The sequence below is a fragment of the Rhinopithecus roxellana genome, chromosome 11 (assembly GCF_007565055.1).
Source record: "Rhinopithecus roxellana isolate Shanxi Qingling chromosome 11, ASM756505v1, whole genome shotgun sequence".
Classification (NCBI taxonomy): domain Eukaryota; kingdom Metazoa; phylum Chordata; class Mammalia; order Primates; family Cercopithecidae; genus Rhinopithecus; species Rhinopithecus roxellana.
In genome coordinates, this window is record NC_044559.1 from 44773326 (window position 1) to 44785865 (window position 12540).

At 46.8% G+C, this 12540-nt stretch overlaps 1 protein-coding gene across 2 annotated transcripts in view; it reads left to right on the top strand.

The window, feature by feature from the left end:
• Positions 1 to 4787: 4787 nt before the first annotated feature.
• The window catches only part of ZRANB1 (zinc finger RANBP2-type containing 1), a 74924-nt gene continuing 67171 nt past the window's right edge, over positions 4788 to 12540 (top strand). For both annotated transcript variants that reach the window (XM_030940091.1, XM_030940092.1), the window contains exon 1: positions 4788 to 5183. The gene's annotated coding sequence lies outside the window, so the exon portion shown is untranslated. The remainder of the gene's footprint in view (positions 5184 to 12540) is intronic.

Here is a 12540-nt window from a genome sequence, read left to right on the forward strand (position 1 = left end):
TGCCAAGCCTTTTTGGAGAAAGTGGTTTCTTGTCGCTCTTCTTTTTTTCATTCTTCTTGATTTGCTTCCCCCTAACTATTGTCCCAAATCTCCTCCAGTTCCCAGAGCAACCCTCAGCAGGAGACTCTGTGCTTGATTCACCGAGGAGCAGAAAGGATTTGAAGTCCACTCCAGCACCTCTGTCTCTCCCACCAAAACCTCCCTAGAGCTGTTTTCACAGCTTCCTCTCCACGTGTCGGAGGAAGATAGGGCTTTTGCTTGCCAACACAAATCACTGTGCTCTGAATTTTACCTCCCTTTTGGATTTCAGTCCTTTTACCCCCTCTACATCTCTCCTCCATTTACAAAAGGGCTCAGATATGCCCATTCTTTAAAATAAATATCTAAAATAAAACAAAATCTTTCCCTTATTTTTGTTACTGCCCCAATCTATTCTTATATCTCCTGGTTTCCTTTCACCGCCAGACGTCTTGGACTTGTGGTTTATAATCACATGGCTTCAGTTTTTGAAACTTGGCTTCTCTCCCTACCATCCCACTGAGAACTGTTCTCTAGAAGGTCACCGAGTCTCTTGTTTGTCAGATCCAGTGACCTTTCCTCACTTCTAATGCTTGAAATCTGTAGCATCTGACAATTTTTATTACCATGTGCTTGAGGCTCACTGTACCCTCGGCTTCCAGAACACTGTACTACCAGCTTCATCTCCTACCTTTCTGACCACTCTTTTTTTTTTTTTTTTCCCCTTTGGTAGTTCTTTCTTCCCCACTCCTGCGGCTTCCATAATAAATTCTACATAGAGAGCTCCCTGATGTTGATCTCCAGGATTGCCCTACACATTTCAGACCAGCATTCCCCCCACCAGCCATTCTCTTCCTCCTGAGTCCAGGATCTCCTGATTCAAGGGCCCACATCTGCTCTGACCCAGTTCCTCTCTTGTGTGTCCCACTGTTGCACATACTGCCATCACTCAGAGTTCACAGACTTTTTTTTTTTTTTTTTGGTGACAGGATCTTGCTATCTTGCCCAGGCTGGAGTGCAGTGGCATGATTACAGCTCACTGCATCCTTGAAATCCTGAGCTCAAGCAATTCTCCCTCCTCAGTCTCCTGAGTAGCAAGGACAACAGGTATAAGCCACTGAGCCTGGCAGGTTAAAAATTATTTTTTGTAGCAATGGGGTCTCACTATGTTGCCCAGTTTGGTCTTGAATTCCTGGCCTCAAGCGATCTTCCACCTTGGCTTTCCAAAGTGCTAGAATTACAGGTATGAGCCACTGCTCCTGGCCCATTCTCTGACTTTTGATTCTTTCTTCTGTCCCAGAGTTGGTCACTGGCAAATCCTGAAGATTGCACTGTCTCCCATTTCACTCCTGGCCCTCCTTTCCATTCTCACAGCTACTTTGGTTTTAGGTCCTTGTTTCTTCTCTGCCCGTTTCTACTTCTGCCCTCATTTGTCCCACAGACATTCCAGGTAAAGGCTTGTAGCTCCAATACTGGCACCTTCCTGCTCAAAACCTCCTTATGGCTTCCTACTGTTAATGGAACTAAAGATCCATTTTTTTTCTACTGTTAATGGAACTACAGATCCAAATTCTGCATTCAAAACTTTCACAAAAAGGCAATATGGAATTATAAACTCTACAGTTAGTCTGGGAAAAACTGAAACGAAAGCCAGAACAAACTGTCAACAAAACTATACTGTCTCTACACTTTACTACAAAGGTCCTTTTTTTTTTTTTTTTGAGATGGAGTCTTGTTCAGTCGCCCAGGCTGGAGTGCAATGATGCGATCTCAGCTCACTGCAAGCTCCGCCTCCCGGGTTCACACCATTCTCCTGCCTCAGCCTCCCAAGTAGCTGGGACTGCAGGCGCCCGCCACCACGCCAAGCTAATTTTTTTTTTTTTTTTTGTATTTTTAGCAGAGACGGGGTTTCACCATGTTAGCCACGATAGTCTCGATTCTCCTGACCTCGTGATCCACCCGCCTCAGCCTCCCAAAGTGCTGGGATTACAGGGATGAGCCACTGTGCCCGGCCTTTTTTTTTTTTTTTTTTTAGATAGCGTCCTGCTCTGTTGCCCAGGGTGTAGTGCAGTAGTGCCATCATGGCTCACTGCAGCCTGGACCTCCCAGGCTCAAGCAATTCTCCTGCCTCGGCCTCCCAAAGTGCTAGGATTAGAGGCATGGGCCACTGCACCGAGCCTAATATAAGGTTTCTAAGAAAAGGAAATTAAAAACCCCACAAAGACAGTGTATACTTTTTTCCAAATGAAATATTTCTCCGAATCCAAATACACATAAGTAGAATGTTAGTTTGGTTGGTGTGCCAATCAGCAACAGTTCTGTAACTGTGACAATGCCATCTGCTGTATTTATTGATGATATCTTTTTAATTCAAATATAGTGGAACATTTGACTGTGGAATCAAGAGTTCTGTGTTCTGCCGGGCACGGTGGTATGTGCCTGTAATCCCAGCATTTTGGGAGGCAGAGGCAGGAGGATCGTTTGAATCCAGCAGTTCAAGATGAGCCTGGGCAACACAGACTTTGTCTCTACTAAGAGTTGAAAAATTAGCCGGGTATGGTGGAGCATGCCTGTAGTCCTAGCTACTGCGAAAGCCAAGGTGGGAGGATCACTTGAGCCTGGGGGTTTGAGGCAGCAGTGTGCTCTGACTGCACCCACTGCACTCCAGCCTGGGTGACAGAGTGAGATCTTGTCCGCCTCTGTGAGTTCAAGAGGTTCTCTTGCCTCAGCCTCCCAACTAGTTGGGATTACAGGCATGCACCACGACACCCGGCTAATGTTTTGTATTTAGTAGAGATGGGATTTCACCATGTTGGTCAGGCTGGTCTCGAACTCCTGACTTCAGGCGATCCACCCGCCTCGGCCTCCCAAAATCCTGGGATTACAAGGGTGAGCCACTGCACCTGGCCATAATTATGGTTATTTCTATCTTACTCTTTTCTCTATGCTGTAGTTTCCTCACTAAGATGTGTCTTATCTTTGTGGGCTTCTTATTCATTGGTACGTGATATTCACTATTTACTCACTTGAGGAAGGAGTTAATAAACTTTATCCTAGTGATATCCCATTTCCTTACCAAAATAAACTACAACTCAAGCGAAACAAAAACACCTAATTCTGTGATTCCTGGTAGCTTGTAACTGAGAGTCTCTGCAGTCTGAATTCAGGAAGGGGAAGCTGGAGGAATTCAGGAGCTCTTAAAGAAAATATTTTCAAAGTTGAAATGTTGGCCTAACTATTGTTCTTAACATAGTAACATGGTGTTTGATCTGATCTACAATTGTGTTAATTATACACTAATTATAAATATAGCTCATATACATAAATATATATGAGCATGTTAAGTTTTGCAGGCAAAAGACTTGCAGTTTAAACTCAATTTATTGAATAAATAATGTTGCTCTGGGCAGACGAGGATTGTCGAAAATATCTGCACTATAGGAATGGCTATGAGACTAAAATATGCCAATAAAATATGTTGCTGGAGAGGGGAATCTGTAAGATACAGCATTATTCTTTACTGGTCATAGTGAAGCTATACACACATTCCTGACCATATTTATGCAAAGAGAAAGCTAGAACACCATGAACGGTTTTAATAAATGAAGTCCCATTAAAACTTTAAAAATCTGATTAAACTCTGAATTATGGTCCTCCTGTTGAACCTGAGGTATCCAACTGTTAAATGCCTTTGGTAGTAGTACAGGTTTTTTCTAATAGATAACTTTAAAATTTACACCTTTTAAAGAGTTGCTGTCCCTATGATCTTTCAAATTCTTTCTTCTCCTCACAAAATTTTAAGTATGAAAACTACAAGGTAAAGTCCCACTGGGAAAAAACAAAAATCTCTTGCTAGAAAAATTTCCCATACTCATGGGGTTTTAACAAATGGCTGGCTTATTTTGGCTATTTGGTTATTTTTATAGTACAAAGAGAAAGAAATACACATATCTGTTTTAGAACTTGGTCCCAGGGGATTCTCCTAAGCAGTATTTTTTTCCACAGCTGTAATTTATCCTCGGCCTGAAGATAGGTAAGGCTTATTAGGAAAGGTTTATTTCTAATTTACATAAAAGGCATCCATAAGAAGGTTGGATTTTCCCAAGACTAGCGCCAGTAAGTCGTGGAGGAGAGCAAGACGCAAGGTCTCCATGACTTTTCATCGCGTGTCTATCTACGTACGCACACATGTACCATGCACAGAGCAACGAGAAATACACACATACATCGATTATACATGGATAGCCCCAGCAAAAGCAGGGGTAAAAATCGGACACTGCAAAACATAAATTTAAAAAATCAAACCATCACAAAGCACCTAGAGCTTTGTCTTCCCTGGTGTTTTATGAAGAGCTTCAAAGTCCTTAAGAAAAAGCAAAGCAGCATCTAGGTTATACGTGGATCGCTTAGGGTGTGTGAGACCTGCGGGTTAACTTAAAACTCTGGCGCATGTGTCGCAGAGAAGAGGCAAAGCGCCCGTTCAGACACCTACGACGACGCCCTCCGGGCCGCCGTCGGCCCGCGCCCCCGAGCGCCACGCACCCCGCGGCGGTCCGGCACCCCCATGCCCACAGTCGTCCGCGGAAGGGAAACGGCGCGGGACCAACGCGCGCCGCCGACTCACAATCGAGGCCGCGCTCCGGCTGACGTCACCCTCTTTCGACCCGCCCCCTGAGCGCGGAAAGAGGCGGCCGCTCATTGGCTGCGCCGGCGGCGGCCTCGGGGCCAATGACAGGGCGGCGAGCGTCTGGGTCCGGTCTTGACGTTATGCCGCTCGCCGCGGGGTTTATTTGGCTCCGGGTCCCTCGGCTGCCGCCATTAGGGGTCTGCAGCGCCCGCGGCCGCCTCCCACACCTCACTGCCCCCGCCCTCCGGGGCTCCCCAGCCTCCGCGCCTCCTCTCCGCCCCTCTACCCCGGCCTCCGGCAGCCAGGAGCCGCTCGCGGACCCGCGGAGACCATGTCCTGACTGAGGGGAGAAGGCGGAGGCGGCAGCAGCGGGGCGGGCGGCGGCGCGGAGGGAGGCGGAGAGGGGCCGGGCTCGACCCGTCGCCGCGGGCTGCGCGGGGAGTCGCCGCCGCCGCCGCCGCCTCCGCCGCCGCCGCCCGTAAGCGCCCGTCGGACGGGGAGGAGGAGCAGGAGCTGGAGGGGGAGCCGCCGCCGCCAGGTAACCGGGCCCCGGGGGGCGCCCCGCCGCGGCCTGCCGGGTCCCTCACTCCCAGGCGGCGCCCAGGTTGCCGGGCCTCCCGGGCTGCCCGCCCTCACGGCACCCCGGGGGCGGCCGCGTCGCAGGCGCGGGGAGGGCAGGGGCGCGGGCCGCCGCTGTCGGCCCTTCCATCTTAGGCGCTCCGGGTGTGGGGACGGCCCAGGGGCTGTGGGAGGGCGGGTCCGCCCAGCTTGTTTACCGATCGCCGGCCGTCCGCGGCTGGACGCGGTGCGGGTCCCGCCGCCGCTCTTCCGCCAGATTTCCCCACAACTTCTTTTCCTGCCGGAGACGGGTTAGCTAGTGGGGTTTCGGTCCCACTCCGCAATAGGCCGTAAACACTTGGGTCCATCGCCACAAGTTGGTTCTGGTCTCCAAACTTGTGTTTCAGTATCTCGGCCGCTTGCTTTCCACCTCCTGCGGTGGCCTCTAGTTGCCATTTCTAGGAAAATAAAGGTGGGGGACGACGAGGCGGGTGGGGAGGAGGAGCTGGAGCTAGTGGAAAGATTCGTCTACCCCTCCTGTTCTAAGTAACGAGTGTTCAGTGCAAGGATCTGTTTTTTCTCTGCTGTGGTTTGGTGCGGGTCATTTCACAGACAAAAGAACTGTAGTGAATGCTGGCATTAAGCGCAAGGCACAGGCAGTTTAGGTTAAGCCTGGAAGTTTGAACCGGCCCATTATCTTTGAGATACACTGGTGTTTTGAAACTCTCTTGCTGAGAATTGTGTATTTCCGTCAGTTGATTACCCTTTTCTATAACTCCGTAGACTGTCGATGTAAGCGCCGCCCCGTTTTACCAGTATTTTGGTTTCACCGTGTTTATGATGATGTTAATAAATCTAATACGCAAAAATACCGTTTTAGGAACACAATTCGAGGTTTTTTTTTTTTTTTTTGAGACGGAGTTTCGCTCTTGTTGCCCAAGCTGGAGTGCAGTGGCGCTATCTCGGCTCACCGCAACCTCCACCTCCTAGGTTCAAGCGATTTTCCTGCCTCAGCCTTCTGAGTAGTTGGGACTACAGGAATGCGCCACCACGCCCGGCTAATTTTGTATTTTTAGTAGAGATGGGAGTTTCTCCATGTTGGTCAGGCTGATCTCGAACTCCCGACCTCAGGTGATCCGCCCGTCTCGGTCTCCCAAAGTGCTGGATTATAGGCGTGAGACACCGCGCTTGGCCTGAGAGAAATCTTTAACTCTGGGACCTATTCTGTAAAGAGTGATTTCTTTACCTGTGTGTTTTAGTTAACTTATCACTTGTGCAGCATCCAGCAGTACCCCTGTTTTGATCAAACATGGATGACTCAGTGTACAAAACATAAACCAGGGGAAACCATAAGGAATTTTGATCTTGGCTTGTGCCAAGGCTTTTGGGAAAGTCATCTGAACTATGCGAGAAATAAAGCTGGATCTTGTCTCCTTGTTATTATTTTGAATTAAATGAGGTAATTCTAAAAAAATTTAGAATCCTCTTGACTTTTAGCTCTAAAGATAGGCAGGCTCTTTATACTAAAATTTCATAACATTGTTTTTATTGGGCTATTGGGGGTTTACGAGATAGTAGGACAGTAATGACACATTTTGCTCGTTTGAGAAGGATGTTATTTGAATGTCATGAAGGATTTTCTGTTGCTGTTTTAACACCTTTCATTAATGCCTCAGAGCATTGGGACACCCATTTATTTACTCTTGAAATTTGTTTGGGTATGATGAACTCATTCATAGTAATATATTTCAAGCTCGTGGCCTTGATCCATGTCTGTACGCAGATAGGGGTTATGGCATGTCACATTTAAAGTCTGAGGATTAACATTTGTTTTGGAACTCATGATCCAGTTGTACAATATTTGAGGCAAATTGCTTCATATGTGTAATTGACACAGTGAGAGCTTGTTCATGTGCTTTATAATAAATGTAAACTTTAAATGTGAATTACAGAAGGAGACCACTGACCCGGCCGGTGGCTCATGCCTATAATCGCTGCACTTTGGGAGGCTGAGGCGGGCGGATTGCCTGAGGTCAGGAGTTCGAGACCAGCCTGGCCAACATGGTGAAACCCCGTCTCTACTAAAAATACAAAAAAATTAGCCGCTCATGGTGTCGTGTGCCTGTAATCCCAGCTACTCGGAAGGCTGAGGCAAGAGAATCCCTTGAACCGCGGAGGTGGAGGTTGCTGTGAGCCGAGATCTAGCCACTGCACTCCAGCCTGGGTGACGGAGCGGGACTCCATTTGAAAACAAAACAAAACAAAACAAAAGTAGACCACTATTAATTTGGTTCAGGTTTTTTTTTCCCTCTTGCGCCTTTTTTTTTTTTTTCCTGAGACGCAGTCTCGCTCTGTCGCCCAGGCTGAAGTTCAGTGGTGCGATCTTGGCTTACTGCAAGCTCCGCCTCCGGGTTCACGCCATTCTCCTGCCTCAGCCTCCCGAGTAGCTGGGACTACAGGCGCCCGCCACCACGCCCGGCTAAGTTTTTGTATTTTTAGTAGAGACGGGGTTTCACCGTGTTAGCCAGGATGGTCTCGATCCTGACCTCGTGATCTGCCCTCCTCAGCCTCCCAAAGTGCTGGGATTACAGGTGTGAGCCACTGCGCCCAGCAACCCCCGCCTTTTTTTTTTGAGACCTAGTCTCATCACTCCGTTGCCCAGGCTGGAGTGCCGTGGCGTGATCTTGGCTCACTACAACCTCCGCCTCCCGGGTTCAAGCGATTCTTCTGCCTCAGTCTCCCTAGTAGCTGCTGGAATTACAGGCGCGTGCCAACACGCCCGGCTAATTTTTGTGTTTTTAGTAGAGATGGGGTTTCATCATGTTAGCCAGGCTGGTCTTGAGCTCCTGACCTCAAATGATCATCTACCCGCCTGGGCCTCCCAGAGTACTGGGATTAAAGGCGTGAGCCACAGTGCCTGGCCTGATTTGGTTCACTTTTATTATTTGGGCATTGCTGCTTGCCTCTTCCTTTCCAGTAATATTCTTTTGTATCTGGGCTTTGAATACTTATCCTCTCATTGATTTGGTATTTGATTTGGAATATTTGTGCTCCATTTATGCTTTGGGTAAATGCTTGCCCATTTCAACACTTTTACCTCCTCACATCACAACATAAGGACTTACAGAAAACTCCTTTATACAGGCAAAATAAAGTTCAAGCTTCTTGGTGTGGTGGTCAAGTTTCTCTGTAGTCTGGCACTGATCCATTCTTCAGTCCTAACTCTAATTTCTTTGAGAATCCCTAACTCCAGCCACACTAACTTGCTTGTTGTTCCTATGAAGTCCCTCCTCTTGGCCTTTCTTTATGCCATTCTTTCTGTTTGAAATCCTCTCTACTTGTATTCATGGAGACTGTATTCTGGGCCAAGAGAGGTCCTGTCTCTAGAGAAGTCTTTTTTGACTACTTTAACCCCAAGGGCTCTATTCAGTCTTCTCTTGTGTGAGACTTTCTTTTCTTAGAATATGCTAGCCTTGATTTCAGTTTATCTGTTTATGTTTCTATTTTGCTTCCCAATTAGTGTTTTAAGACCTCTGCCAAATGGGTATAGTTCTATACCCAGTATCTATCTATGGAGACAATATATTCAACACTGAAATATGGATACATGGTCTGACAAAGCATTTTTGGTTATAGAGGTATTCTAGGATATGCAGTTTGTACTGTAGTTGGTGTTTCTGGGACTTTGATGGCTTATGAGACAAATATTTGAAATTATGGCTGTCTCTTTAAAAATGTGGTTGGTGGCCGGGCGCGGTGGCTGAAGCCTGTAATCCCAGCACTTTGGGAGGCCGAGGCGGGCGGATCACAAGGTCAGGAGATCGATACCATCCTGGCTAACACGGTGAAACCCAGTCTCTACTAAAAAATACAAAAAACTAGCCGGGCGAGGTGGCGGGTGCCTGTAGTCCCAGCTACTCAGGAGGCTGAGGCAGGAGAATGGCGTAAACCCGGGAGGCGGAGCTTGCAGTGAGCTGAGATCTGGCCAGTGCACTCCAGCTTGGGTGACAGAGCGAGACTCCGTCTCAAAAAAAAAAAAAAAAAAATGTGGTTGGTATGTTTATATCTATTATCGCATACTTCTTTGCCTGTAGAGGATGTTCAACATTTTATAGTGTTTGTGTCATATTATTAAAATAAAAATTAAATATTATGTTTTTCTGGTTTACTTCAGATTTGAGTCTGGGGCAGTTACTTGGGTCTTGGATGCTAAGTTTGGCCATTCCATATTGTATGGAGGTAACATTTAGCATCATGGGAAGGAGAAAATAATCTGTAGCTTCAGTTTGTATTCTTAACCTCAGATGTTGGCAGCGTGTGTCACTGATGATAAGGCAGATGAGACAGGAGAATATGTGATTCACTACTGCTACCTGTCAACAGTCTTAGATGAAAAATTAGCTGGTCCACAGGATTTTTGTATACCAAGGATAACACATGTAATTATGTAGTACATAGGTGAATGCTGATGCATTTGGAAAATAGGTGTGTGTGTTTCTCTTGTGTGAGTGGGAGATACGGTGTTTTATGGGTACACAGTCTCTTGGCACTAAACCATCTTGACTTACCTACTGCATCTATGTGGAAACTTGTCCTCTTTCTCCAGTTCAGTAAAATATTTTTCCCCTTGAAATTGATTTTTAGAAAGTATATAAAAACTAATTTTTTCAAGTGTCAGAAACCTTTTAGCATCATCGAAGTTAAAATGACTGTTCATAAACTTTTCAGAAATACTAGGCATTTTTACTTAGGCTACTAGATTTGTAAAAGGTATTTTCATAGAATTATACCAGTGATTTCACTACCTGAAAAATCTGGATCCGTAAGCATTCTTTGCTTTTTGGAAGGGTGGTATTTTGGTTAATTCCATGAAGTTTTCGACAGGAGCCATAAGTTTGAATTTTAAAATGGGGGTTGGCCAGGTAAATTGAATATAAAGTTGATATTTTTTCTGCTGCCTAGTTAATTAGATTAAAAAAATTTTTTTTGAGACAGGGTCTTGCTCTGTCTCCCAGGCCGGAGTGCTGTGCTGATCATGGCTCACCAAACTGTCCTCGCACCTTAGCCTCCCAAGTAGCTGGAACTACAGGTGTGCAGCATTGTGCCTGGCTTTTTAAAGAATTTTTTGTAGAGACAAGGTCTCCCTATATTGCCCCCAGGCTGGTCTGAATTCCTGGGCCCAACCAGTGCTCTTGCCTTGGCCTCCCAGAGTGCTGGGATTTATAGGCATGAACCCCTGAGCCCAGGTTAGATTTTTTTTTTTTTTAATAGGGTCTCACTCTGTTTCCCAGGCTGGAGTGCATGGCATGATCACAACTCACTGCCGCCTTGACTTCCCAGGCTCAAGCTATCCTCTCACTTCAGCCTCCCCAGTTTCTGAGACTACAGATGCATGCCACCATGCCTGGCTAATTTTTTTCTTTTTTTTTTTTTTAGACGGAGTCTCTCCCTGTTGCCCAGGCTGGGGTACCATGGCACGATCTCTGCTCACTGCACCCTGCACCACCCGGGTTCAAGCAATTCTCCTGCTTCAGCCTTCTGAGTAGCTGGGGTTACAGGCACGTGCCACCATGGCCAGCTAATTTTTTTGTGTCTTTAGTATAGATGGGGTTTCATTGTGTGGGCCAGGCTGGTTTCGAACTCCTGACTTCATGATCTGCCTGCCTCAGCCTCCCAAAGTGCTGGGAGTACAGGCATGAGCTACCGCGCCCGGCCTTGCCCGGCTCATTTTTGTATTTAGCTGTGGTGAGCCACTGAGCCCGGCCCTAAATATTTTAGTAATGGAAAAAACTACTACCCAGGTGTGGTGGCATGTGGCTGTAGTCACAGCTACTTGGGAGGCTGAGGTGGGAGGATTGCTTGATCCCAGGAATTCGAGTCCAGCCTGGGTATTAGTTTGTTTTCACACTGCTGTAAATAACTACCAGCCGGGCGCGGTGGCTCACTCCTGTGATCCCAGCACATTAGGAGGCCTAGGTGGGTAGATCACAAGGTCAAGACCAGCCTGGCCAACATGGTGAAACCTCGTCTGTACTTTAAACACAAAAATTAGCTGGGTGTGGTGGCACATGCCTGTAGTCTCAGCTGCTCGGGCTGCTGAGGCACGAGAATTGCTTGAACCCCGGAGGCAGAGGTTGCAGTGAGCTGAACTACATCTGTAACCCCAGCACTTTGGGAGGCCAAAGCGGGTGGATCACGAGGTCAGGAGTTCGAGACCAGCCTGGCCAACATGGTGAAACCCTATCTCTACTAAAAATTCAAAAAAATTAACTGGGCATGGTGGTGCGCACCTGTAATCCCAGCTATTTGGGAGGCTGAGGCAGGAGAATTGCTTGAACCCAGGAGGTGGAGGTTGCAGTGAGCCAGAATCGTGCCACTGCACTCCAGCCTGCCTCAGAAGAAAAAAAAACTACCTGAGATTGGTAATTTGTAAAGAAAAGAGGTTTAATTGACTCACAGTTTCTCATGGCTGGGGAGGCTTCATGAAGCGTTTAATAATGGTAGAAGGCGAAGAGAAAGCAAGCACCTTCTTCACAAGGCAGGAGAGGGAGGGTGAGCGAGGGAAGTGCCACGCTTTCAAACTATCAGATCTCCTTAAAACTCACTCAGTATCACAAGAACAGCATAGGGAAACCACCCCTATGATCCAGTCACTTCCCGCCAGGTCCCTCCCTCGGCACATGAGGATCACAATTGGCGATGAGATTTGGGTGGGGACACAGAGCCAAACCATATAACTGGGCAACATAGCAAGACCCTCTCTCTTACAAAAAAAAATAACTTTTGTTATTTTTGCTGTTCACATATTGAGGGCAAACTGTCCCCCTCACTCCTGAACTAACACACCCCAGTTTTGATTTTTCATCCTTTGTCAGGTCAGTTTTTAATGTGGGTGGTCTCTTTTTTTTTGAGACGGGGTCTTGGTATGTTACACAGGCTGGTGTCAAACTCCTGAGTTCAAGTGATCCACCCGCCTCGGCCTCCCAAAGTGCTGGGACTGCAGGCTTGAGCCTCTGTTCCTGGCCGTAATGTGGGTGGTTTTAATTCATATAAATGAAAAATACTTGAATGCATAAGATACTAATTGGAATCAGTTGCATATATTTCCAATTTTTTCTAAAAAAAAAAAAAAAAAGCTTAATTGAGGTGTATTTCATATACCATAAAATTCACCCCTTTAAAATAAAATTCACCACTTTATACAATTCAGTAGTTTTTAGTATACTTACAGAGTTGTACAGCCATTACCAACCACTGTATAATCCTGGAACATTTTCATGACCCCAAAAAGAAACTCTACTCATTAAGGAGTCATTTCCCCCTTGCCTCAGCTCCTG